Raw genomic sequence first — 11583 nt, 5'->3', positions numbered from 1 at the left:
AAGGAAGGAAGGAAGGAAGGAAGGAAGGAAGGAAGGAAGGAAGGAAGGAAGGAAGGAAGGAAGGAAAACAGGAAGGAAGGAAGGAAGGAAGTGAGAGGAATGGGGAAGAAAGAAAAGGAAACAGGAAAAAAAAGTCTAGCAGGGTGGAAATCAAAGGAAGTTGATTTTAGTTCAGTATTAGAAAAGGCTAAAAACAATTACAGCAATCCAACACTCAAATCAACTGTTGTAAGAAAATAATTTTGTCCATGTTGGGAGCTAGGTAGAGGCTGGAGATCGTGCACTCAGCATGCTGTGGAGGAAATTCATGCATAAGGTAAGACTCTCAACTTATCCAAGGACACTTCCAACTCTGAGATGATGCTATGTGATGGGATTACTATTTATAAAATATTAATCTTTTGGATTCTTTAATGAGATTTTAATTTTTTTATATATTAGCACTTCATTAATAAAATGGAAAATATCACCCAAATATAAAGCATTTCCTTCTGAAATGAACACCTAATAACAGAAAGTTATTTTAATCAACATATCAACTTCACGTCATGGAAGTAAAAACATTGAATGGTGCGTTTAACTGGATACTATATAGGTGCTGTTATCTTTGTTCCTCAGCATCATGTGTGAATTGATTTAGTTATTCCTCATGACAATCTCCATGCAATTAGGCATTGCTTACTCACAGCAGAATGATCTAAGAACTACAGAGAGAGGCAAATAGTTCTTTCTCTTTTTCTACAGGTATTTCATAAGGATACTTTCCAGAACTCTATGCCAGACATAAAACTACCACAGAAGACAGAATCCATACTTTTAATGGCCAATGTTAAGATGGGGGGGGGGGGGGTGGTCAGGGGGAGGGCTCCAGAAAGGAATCTGATATTTGTCTTTCAGTTGATCTCCCTCACTCTCAGGTTGGGGAGTGAGCAGCTGGGCTCCACCAATGCTGGAAATCAAGCCAATTGGCCTGACATCTTGGGCACTGGCTCAGATGAATTTCTGGAGGTCACCCAATCTTACTGTTGTGGAAAACCATAGAATATTAACATCAAGAAGAAACTATAGACTCTAGGACACGCTAGTCTTAGCTCTAGGATGTTCTAAGCTTGTGGGTAAGTCACCTAACCTTTTCAAACCTTAAGATCTCATACATATCTGCAAAAGGGAATATCCATATTCTGATTATCATAAGGTATTGTTGTAAAACAAAAGATAAAAATGCCACATATATGTATGTATTATTTAAGTGGTTATTATTTGGGGGAAAAAAATGAAGAGCCATTCCCATGCTCATTTGGAAGGACCTAGACTGTATGATTTCTATATGCCTGGGGCTGGAGTCACAGAGAGAAAAGGTAACAGGCTGCACCAGCATTTTCAGACAGACTCTAGCAAAGCAGAATAGAATTGGAGATTCTACTTTCTTATCCTTCACCAATAATGTCAACTACTAACCAAGACTCTAAATATAGAATACAAAGAATTCTGCTTGTGCTGAACACAAAACGTTTCCTCCCTATTCACAGCTTTGTATGTATTTAAAGCTTATGAATATAAGGTTACTATGAAAGTTATCCCCCAAATGGTGCCCTTTTTTGTTAGTAGAAAAATTTTTAATGATTTGTAAAAAGCATTTATTACAAAGCTTTTCAGCGCTAGAGGGATAGAGTCCTAAGAGTAATAGTGGGTTCTCCCCTTGACTACATTGTTTCATTCTGCTCTAACTGCTATTATTTACCTCTCTGATTTTGTTACCGAAGAGAGTAAAAGCCCATTACACAAAACCATTTATTTTTTTTTTTTAATTTTTTTTTTCAACGTTTTTTTATTTTTATTTTTGGGACAGAGAGAGACAGAGCATGAACGGGGGAGGGGCAGAGAGAGAGGGAGACACAGAATCGGAAACAGGCTCCAGGCTCTGAGCCATTAGCCCAGAGCCCGACGCGGGGCTCGAACTCATGGACCGCGAGATCGTGACCTGGCTGAAGTCGGACGCCCAACCGACTGCGCCACCCAGGCGCCCCAACACAAGACCATTTAAAGAATTTATCAGTATTGTGTGAAATGCTCTGCTCATCAAAACAAATGGAGAGCAGACTTGTCTGTGATGGTTGGAATTCAGCACCCTTGGAATTGTGTCAAGAATATCAACAGGCAAACTCCCATCCACTAAAAGCCCTTATGTACTCCTGGCTCAGACGAGGTTCTCAGATTTTAAAACTTGCAGTAACTGATCAGAATCACAATATTCAATCTCCAGTTAAAAATAAAGCATCTAACCACTGTTTCCTGAAAATATAATGCTATTTTTTCTGAAGGTTGGAGAAAATAATTTAATACCAAAAATGAAACCATACTCTTTTCAAAATACAACTCCAAAAGGGAACAAGTCTGTTTCTTTTTCCCTTCCCTAATCGCTGTCTTCCTTTTACTTTTACCAACAATATTTTAGGTAGGCTTCTCTTTATCAAATTTTACTTTGAAGAAACTGAGTTTAAATTCCGTTGGCATTCTGGACTGCTCTAGTCAGAGCACACAAAAATACAGCCAAAGCATTACCTTTAAAGTCAATGCATTGGCTTAGACACTAACCAGCTTTCTTACAAAGATGCTTTATGAATCATGGATCAAGTGAATAGCATAATAAAAGCACACACTTCTGGAAGTATCCATCTAATGCATTTTAGGGGGACCAAAAGCATCTCATTTCTGAAACTATGGAAGTAAAATTTTAAAAAGGTTTATATTTATCCAAATCTACACTTTCTTTGGTCCCTTCTTCTTTTAGGGTGCATTACTTATTTACAATGCATTCTCCCTATGAGAGTCTGTGAAAGACATCATCCTGTTTGCCCAACACTCTTTTAAAAAATGATAAGCACATGAACATCCATTACTGAAAGTCCCCATAATAGAAGTAAAACAACTTTGGCAGCAAAGGTAATGGGAAGTGCACATACAGACACAAAGGCTAAAAACAATGATGAAGGTCATTCCCTAAGTGCATTTATAGTTAGAATAGTTGGTGAAGGTCTCTTGAATTTATTGTAGTATTAAGCTCAGATACAGTCTTATTTGAAATTTCCTCTTGGGTTTTTCCTATTTCTTTTCCAAATTTGTTCATGACTGATATTTTCTTAAAATTGAAATTGGAGCTACAAGGAATTTAACAAAACGTGTTAGGGGTTCCTGGGTGGCTCATTCGTTTAAGCATCTGACTCTTGCTTTCAGCTCAGGTCGTGATCTCCTGGGCATCAGATCAAGCCCCATGTTGGGCTCAGCACTAAGCATGGAGCCTGCTTGGGATCCTCTCTCTCCCTCTCTCTGTGCCCCTCTCCCCAACCTGCATGCTTTCTCTCTCTCTCAAAATAAGTAAATACACTTAAGAAAAAAGAACACAGGTTAAATCACAGAAGAGATATTGTGTGTAAATTATTAGCAGAGCAGTGAACAGGAGGAGATTTTGTTCCTACCCAGTCCAGTTTGCCAGCAAGAGCTAACATTTTTCCCTTTTATCCTGGCTTGCATCTTTAAGCATCATGAAACCCACCCTTTATTTCTGAGGCTCTGAGTTTGTAACCATTAAAAAGGTCGGTTTCAAAGGAGGGAATTCAAGTACATCTTATAAAGGCTTTGGGCAAGTGTCAGTGGAAAACCCTCCCTATTCCTCCACCCCAAAAATTAATGGTTTTTTGTTTGTTTGTTTGTTTGTTTTGGTTCTTTTTTTTTTTTTTTTTTTTTTTTTTTTTTGCACAAACTGCATGAAGCACAAGGCATTGGCACAATGACATTCATTCAGCTTGTCTCCACATGGTATCCCCAAGGAGGGCCTTTGTCTCAGGTCTCACCAAATCCCCTAATGCATTTCCCATCCAACTCTTCATTTTTCCACCCCTAACCCAATGTAATTCTTTCCCCGGGGAAATTCTATTTTAAAAATGTATATTTTCCAGACTCCTTTGCAACTAAGTATAGCAGAACCAACTTTGGCCTTTAATACTTTATTTTTTTTTTTCTTATGTTTATTTATTTTTGAGAGAGACAGGCAGACAGAGTGTGAGCAGGGGGGGCAGAGAGGGAGGGAGACACAGAATCCAAAGCAGGCTCCAGCCTCTGAGTTGTCAGCACAGAGTGCAACACAGGGCTTAAACTCATGAACCAAGAGATCAGGACCTGCACCAAAGTCAGATGCTTAACCGACTGAGCCACCCAGGCGCCCCTGGCCTATAATACTTCAGCATACTTCTGGGAGTGTTTTCCTTTTCCTCTTCCCTCATTGCTTCCCTCCTCTTCTTTCTGCCTACCTAGGTAGGACACAGATGTGGGGCTGAAAGAGCACTATTGTGACCATGAAATGACCATGTAAATGAGAACCAGAGATAACTGGATAACAGAGCAAAAAGCCAGAGCCTTGATATCATGGAACTGCCTTGCCAGGCTTTTCTGGATTTCTTTGACTATTACAGTCTTTTTTATTAATTTATTTTATTTTATTTTTTAGAGAAAGAGAGTGAGCATGTGCATGAGTGGGGAGGAGGAGAGAGAGGGAGAGAGAGAATTGGCGCTGACAGTGTGGAGCCTGACTTGGGGGTCAATCTTACTACCCTGAGATCATGACCTGAGCTGAAATCAAGGGTTGGACACTCAATCGACTGAGCCACCCAGGCGCCCCTATTATTATAGTCCTAATGCCTATGTGTCTGCCTCTTTCAAAGTCTTTCCTTTTGATTCTCAAGAGACTGTTTTGCTTCCAATTCAATTCAGCTTTTTATAAAACAAAATCTTCAGCTTTTGAAAATATTGATTTTGATGTGGATTTCAAGAGCCTATTTTGGAAGTCAAAAACTGAACAGCCATTGATTCTCTCTCTTTGCTTTCCAATTGTAACAATATTGACTCTCTTCAAGACAATGTGGAAATCTTTGACTACTGAAGGAATGATCATACTTAGAACTATGAACAGGAAAATACAAATTGATTTAAGATATTATATTAAGTAATATTTTAAAAAAGAAAATAGGCTTATGAATTTTTTCTGAGCCCTTTTAAATGCCCAAGATTTTCTTGTTATAATCAATAATCTAGGTTTCCCTTTGATCCTGTAATTCAGATTTGTAGGTTTGTCCTTGAGAGCAATAGGAAGCTGAAGCTTAGTCCTTACTCTCAATACACACATATTCCTCTAGTGCATGAAAACTATCCTGTAGTGGATGCCAAACCAATCGAATACCAAACCCAGAAGACTTCTGGAAAATAAGAGTAGGTTATCCCCCGTAAACCCTAGAAAGACTATGGAAAGTTTGTGGTCCAGAGTTCTGACAAAAAGAAAAACATATAGAACATATGAAACATACAGAACTTTATTTCTCTGGAGAATCCAAGAGAGCTCATTAAATCTTATCAAACCAGAGCCATAGAGAGTGATTAATTCTAGTGCGACTACAGTGATAGCCCTCTAGAGACAAAAGAATAAAAAGGAAGTAGATGTCAAGAGTATGTATGGGGCGCCTGGGTGGCGCAGTCAGTTAAGTGTCCGACTTCAGCCAGGTCATGATCTCGCGGTTCGTGAGTTCGAGCCCCGCGTCAGGCTCTGGGCTGATGGCTCGGAGCCTGGAGCCTGTTTCCGATTCTGTGTCTCCCTCTCTCTCTGCCCCTCCCCCGTTCATGCTCTGTCTCTCTCTGTCCCAAAAATAAATAAAAAATGTTGAAAAAAAAATTTAAAAAAAAGAAAAAAGTATCAGCACTTCAGAGAAGATGACAGACCTAGAACATCAAGCTTTCTAGCATGTCAGACCAAAGCCACTGATTTGCAAATCATAAGAAGTGTGAAGAATCAGTAGGGGCCATGTTAGGCTAAAAACTAAGGAACCCTTCCTAATACATGGCTTTCAGGATTAACAAAATCTCAACATCTGTCTCTTCAAATGAGAAGGAAACATACCAACTCTTAATGCCTTTATTTCTCTTGAGGAGCAATTTTCCATGACATACTTGGTGGAGAGTGAGATAATAACCTAACAGATCATCTAATATCATAGGAGTTTCAGATACTTTGAGTAAGAGTTCAAACTTCTAGCACCAATCTTAAACCCCGCTGATCCTTAGGAGGAAGTAAGCATAAAAATTTGTGGGAAATAGGGACGCCTGGGTGTCTCATTTGGTTGAGTGACAAACTCTAGATTTCAGCTTGGGTCATGATCCCAGGATAGTGGGATCAACCCCTGCTAGGGCTCTGCATTGAGTGTGGAGCCTGCTTAAGATTCTCTTCCTCTCTCTCTCTCTGCCCTTCACCCACTCAAAAGTGCATGCACATGTACTTTCTCTCACTCTCCCTCTCTCTACAATAAAAAAATTAAGGGGCACCTAGGTGGCTCAGCCAGTTAAGTCCCCACTCTGGACTTCAGCTCAGGTCATGATATCACGGTTGGTGAGGACGAGCCCTGTGTTGGGCTCTGTGCTGGCGGTGTGGAGTCTATTTGGGATTCTCTGTCTCTTTTCCTCTCTCTCTGCCCCTCTGCATCTTGTGCTCTCTCTCTCTCAAAATAAATTTAAAAACATTAAAAAAAAGAATGCTTTAAAAAAGTAATCAAAAAATAAAATTTAATTTTTTTTAATTTAAAAATAAACAAGATCATGTATTTGCTAAGTAATATTTTAAAACACAGTTTAACTCATATGCCTAATTATGTTTTTAGAACAATGGAACATTTATAAACACTGGGTGTCACAATATCTTTATTACTACAATGAGTTTTAGGACCTTTTCTTTCTATTAAACATCATTTAAACATGCTAGCAAACTTTAATATAGGATTATTCATTATTCAGTCTCAAGGATTTGGCAAAATAATAAAGAAATATACTATATTGAATTTTTACCTGGATAATTGGCCTATAATACATTTTTATTAACTTATTTAATAAATGTTTTTATGAAGGTATAACATATACAGTACACAAATGTTAAATTCAATCACTGCCAAGATCAAGATCTAGAATATAACTGACAAGATTAAAATGAGAAATAGACAAATTCATAATCACGATTAATTTTGTCCATTTTTATATGTATTTTAAAGCTATGTCATTAAATACATACAGGTTTAAGATTATTTGGACTTCTTTTTTAATTGACCTTTTTTCATTATTAATTATCTTTTTATATCTTTCAATATTTCTTAGAGAAAAGTCTTCTGTGCCTTACATTATTATAGCCACCTTAAATTTCTTTGTCCATATGATCTATCTTCTTACATCCCTTTGTTTTAATGCTAAAAATATTTTGTAAAAAATCATACAAAAGTTGGGAAGAGAAAGGAGGACGTCAACCAGCCAACATCAAAGTTTGGGCAGCACAAAGTGCTGCCTAGAGAGACTGGTAGTTAGAGCAGTCTGCAGAGATCAAGATGGCCACCAGCCAACAGAACCAGCAACCTGGGTCAGCCATATTCATGAGCACCACGGACAGCAAAGCTATTTTTCCCAATCATTCCTCCTTTTCAGGAAGGAAGAAGCAGGAGCTCACCCTTCAGACATGTTCTTGATGGTCTTATGCTCTATTATGGCTTTCTCCCAATAGATGTCATTGGATTTCTCAACGACCACATCCCTGGCAGTGCCCTCAATCCAGGCAGTGTGGGGGCAATTCTGGAGCCTCCGGGATTTGAACAGGGAGTGTAAAAGCTCTGAATACCACTTCTCTTACAGAAGGCATGTTGTGCTTTGTGCCTGTTGAATGTGCATTTGGTTAGGGCCCTTCTTGAGCCTGAAGCAAGAAGCCAGAACAAAAAAGTGTTTATTCTTCTTCTTGCAAATGCTGCCATTGCAGTCAAAGATGTGCAAGTTGCTGAGGCCCAAACTTCAAAGCTCCACAGTAGCAGTCCCCTGTGTGCTTCACCAGGCTCTGGTATTGGAAGGTATCCAGCAGCAGCTTGGTTGTGCCCTGGAAGATGAGCCACTTCTGGGACATCTCCCAGTGCTCCTGCTGGCTGCCCAGGTCCAGCATGGCCACTGAGGCCATTGGGGTTGCTGGGGCTGGCTATGGCTGTGACAATGGAGGGGACAGCATCATGACCAGTGCCAGCTCTGGCTACATCTGCCCATGGCCTGGCCACCTCCTGGGCTTATAGCATCAACTACCGCTGGGCTCCTCTCCCCTTGCCTGGCATGTGAGGTGCCTTGGGGTGAACTGTGGGGCCTCTGGAAGACCCAGGCTGCTTCTCTTATCCTTTTCTTTTCTTTTGACTCTTATCCTTTTCTTTTCAATCTATATCTATATTTAAAATGGATCTCTTTACAGAGCACATACTCAGATTTGGTTTTTAATCAATTTGCTTTCTAGTGCCTAATCCATTTATATGTAAAAACTTATGTAGTTGCATTTAACAACATCTCAACAGTCATTTCTCTTTGCTCCATATGGTCTTTGTTCCTTTTTTCATTTTTTCCTGCCTCCTTTAGAATTAATCAATTTTTAAAATTTCCTTTTATTTCTTCTTTTAGCTAGTTTGTTTACATTTTTATTACTTTTCAGAAGTTTCCCTAGAAATTCCAATATTCATCTTTGCCTCCACACAATCATCCTAACATAAGTACTTTCATCACTTTCAAACAATAAAATCACCTGGCAACAACTTAACTCCATTTACATGCATCTTGACATTTATGCCTTTATAGGCATGTACTTTATATTTCCATTTTTATAAACCACAAAGATATTATTTCTCTTGTTTTAAATACCAGTATCTTTTCATATTTACCCCTACATTTACACTTTCCATTGCCCTTTATTTCTTCGTGCCATTTTATGCATCCATCTGGAATCACTAACTTTTACTGTGAAGAATTTCCTTTAGCATATCATAGATAGAGTCTGCTTCACCTTGTGATAAATATTCTCAGATTTTATATGAGAACTTCTTTATTTTATCTTAACTTTTTTTTTTACAATTTATTTTGAATGATTTTATATTTACATAAAAATTGCAGAGGTAGTACTGTTTATAGCCTTCACCCAGATCCCCCTTAATGTTACCATGTGACATAACCATGGCACACTTCAAAAGTAAAATACTAACACTACTATTAATTAAACTACATACTTTATTCATATTTCACCATATTTTCCACTAATGTTCTTCTGTCCTAGAATACAATCTGAGATAACGTGTAACATCTAGCATCTTTATTTTCAAGAATATTTTTACTGTGTATGAAATTCTGTATTGGTCATTATTTTCCTTTTGGCTCTTTAAAGATGTCATTAGAGGGGCGCCTGGGTGGCGCAGTTGGTTAAGCGTCCGACTTCAGCCAGGTCACGATCTCGTGGTCTGTGAGTTCGAGCCCCGCGTCAGGCTCTGGGCTGATGGCTCAGAGCCTGGAGCCTGTTTCCGATTCTGTGTCTCCCTCTCTCTGTGCCCCTCCCCCGTTCATGCTCTGTCTCTCTCTGTCCCCAAAAAAATAAATAAACGTTGAAAAAAAAAATTTTTTTTAAAGATGTCATTAGACTACTTTATTACACAGTTTCTACAAAAAAAGTTAGCCATTACCCTTATTGCTGTTACTTTAAAGATAAGGTGTGTTTATTTTGCCTCTGGCTGATTTTAAGCTTTTTATTATATATTGGCTTTCACCTATTTAATATCATGTGCCTAGATATAGACTTCTTTGTACATGATTAGAGTCCACTGAAGTCTCTTGTACCTTTGTGTTGATACTTTCTTTTAATTTTGGAAAATTCCCAGATGTTATCTCTACAAATATTGCTTATTCCCAATTTTCCAATTCTCTCTCAATTTTCCTTCTGAAATTCCAACATATGTATGCTAGAATTTCTTTGTGCCTTGTGTCCCCTGTACTTTGATTTATTATCTTCATTATTTTTGCTCTCTTTGGTTTAAATAGTTTCTATTAATATGTCTTCAAGTTCCTAACACTATCTTCCACTATATTCAGTTTGGTGTTAAGCCACCAAACTATTCTGATTTTCAGATATTATATTTTTACTCCTAAATGTCAATTTTATTCTTTTTATAATTTCTAATCTTATATTAAAATCGTCAGTCTTGAGGAAAGCAGAGTGGGGCAGGAGGTAGACTATAAGGAGTTGAGGGAATGTGGAGGGGTAATGAAAATGTTTTAAAACTTGACTGTAGTGATAGTTGTATAATGCTATAAAATTACTAAAAACTAATTTAATTGTACACTCACAATTATACCTCAATAAAGATGTTAAAAATGAAAAATATTTCATTTTTTCATTCATTTTTGTCCATCTTTTGCTCTATTTCTTAATGTATTTAAAATAATTATTTTAAAGTCTTTGTTAGCAATATTTGATATGTTAATAGCTGGGAGAATCTGCTTTTATTGTCTATTTTTGCTCTTGCTTATTGGTCATACTATCCTACTTTGTTATAGTCTCATAAATTTTATTGTATGCTTGACATTGTGTGTGTGTGTGTGTGTGTGTGTGTGTGTGTGTGTGTGTGTGTCGGGGTGGGGGGAGGGGCGGGTAACTTGCAGCACTTGCTGATGATATTACTTCCCCCAAAGGATAGTTATTCTTTTCCCCTCTTTGGCAGATAAGTTGAAAAGTTGGCTACCTAAATCCAAAAAGGGATTTAACTTACTCAGGCTTAGGTTTCAGTGTTAGTAAAATGCAGTATACCATTACTTCAAAAGTGTTTTTTGGGCCTGGATGTTCTGTACTATTTCTGTAGACTCTGGCAGGTCTTTGTTTAGCCCTGAAAAACTATAGGAGATTCTATTCTATCCTTTCTAGATTTTGAGCTTAACTTTATAGTTTCCTGTTTCACACTATTTCAAATACATATCAAATATAGTGATGTGTTAAATATTTTGATGTGGAGACTGGCCATGCCAAGCCCCCTTGTTCCAGCTGGGCTGTGTCTGTACACATGAGGAAACTGAAAGAAATTTTACCTGTGTTTTAGAAGTCTTAACCTTGTCCTTAATCTACGTTTCATGGGAAAAAGGAAGTATACTTTTGAGTCCAATCTGAATTCAATCAATCATACTATCTTATACAATTGCCAAAAGAATCAAACTTGAAAAAAATAAAAAGAAGAACCAAAATCAAAAAGCAGTGGAATGGTAGTTACCAGGGGCTGGAAATGGGAAAATAGGAGTGATGTTGTTTAAGAGTATATACTAGTATCCAATACACATTAAAGTGATTATAGGTAACAATACTGTAGTATAAACATTAAGCTTGCTAAAAGACTAAATCTTAACTGTTCCTACCACTAGAAGAAATGATAATTATATGGCACAACAGAGATGTTTAACTAATACTACAATGGCAATCTTACTGCAATATAAATGTATCAAATCAATACATCATACACCTTAAACTTAGCATAATGTTATATGTCAATTATATCTCAATTTTTAAAAAATCCTCAGTTTTCCCCTCAGCATGATTACCCTCTGTTTAGACTAAGGCCCATATACTTGTACCAAGTAAGCAAATGCCCCCAAAGAAGAAAATGACTGGCAATTGTGAACTCATCTAGGAAAAAATCTCTTCCCTCTCTGGAATTTCAGTTCATCTATTCT

At 37.7% G+C, this 11583-nt stretch overlaps 1 pseudogene; it reads right to left on the bottom strand.

Annotated features, from left to right (window-relative positions):
• Window positions 1-7524: 7524 nt before the first annotated feature.
• On the bottom strand, window positions 7525-8041 carry LOC121026802 (centromere protein V-like; annotated as a pseudogene).
• Between the last annotated feature and the right edge of the window lie 3542 nt (window positions 8042-11583).

The sequence above is a fragment of the Herpailurus yagouaroundi genome, unplaced genomic scaffold, assembly GCF_014898765.1.
Source record: "Herpailurus yagouaroundi ecotype Mexico unplaced genomic scaffold, PumYag 162499, whole genome shotgun sequence".
In the NCBI taxonomy this organism is placed as follows: domain Eukaryota; kingdom Metazoa; phylum Chordata; class Mammalia; order Carnivora; family Felidae; genus Herpailurus; species Herpailurus yagouaroundi.
Note: the sequence above shows the minus strand (reverse complement) of the source record. Positions and strands in the feature narration are given on the sequence as shown.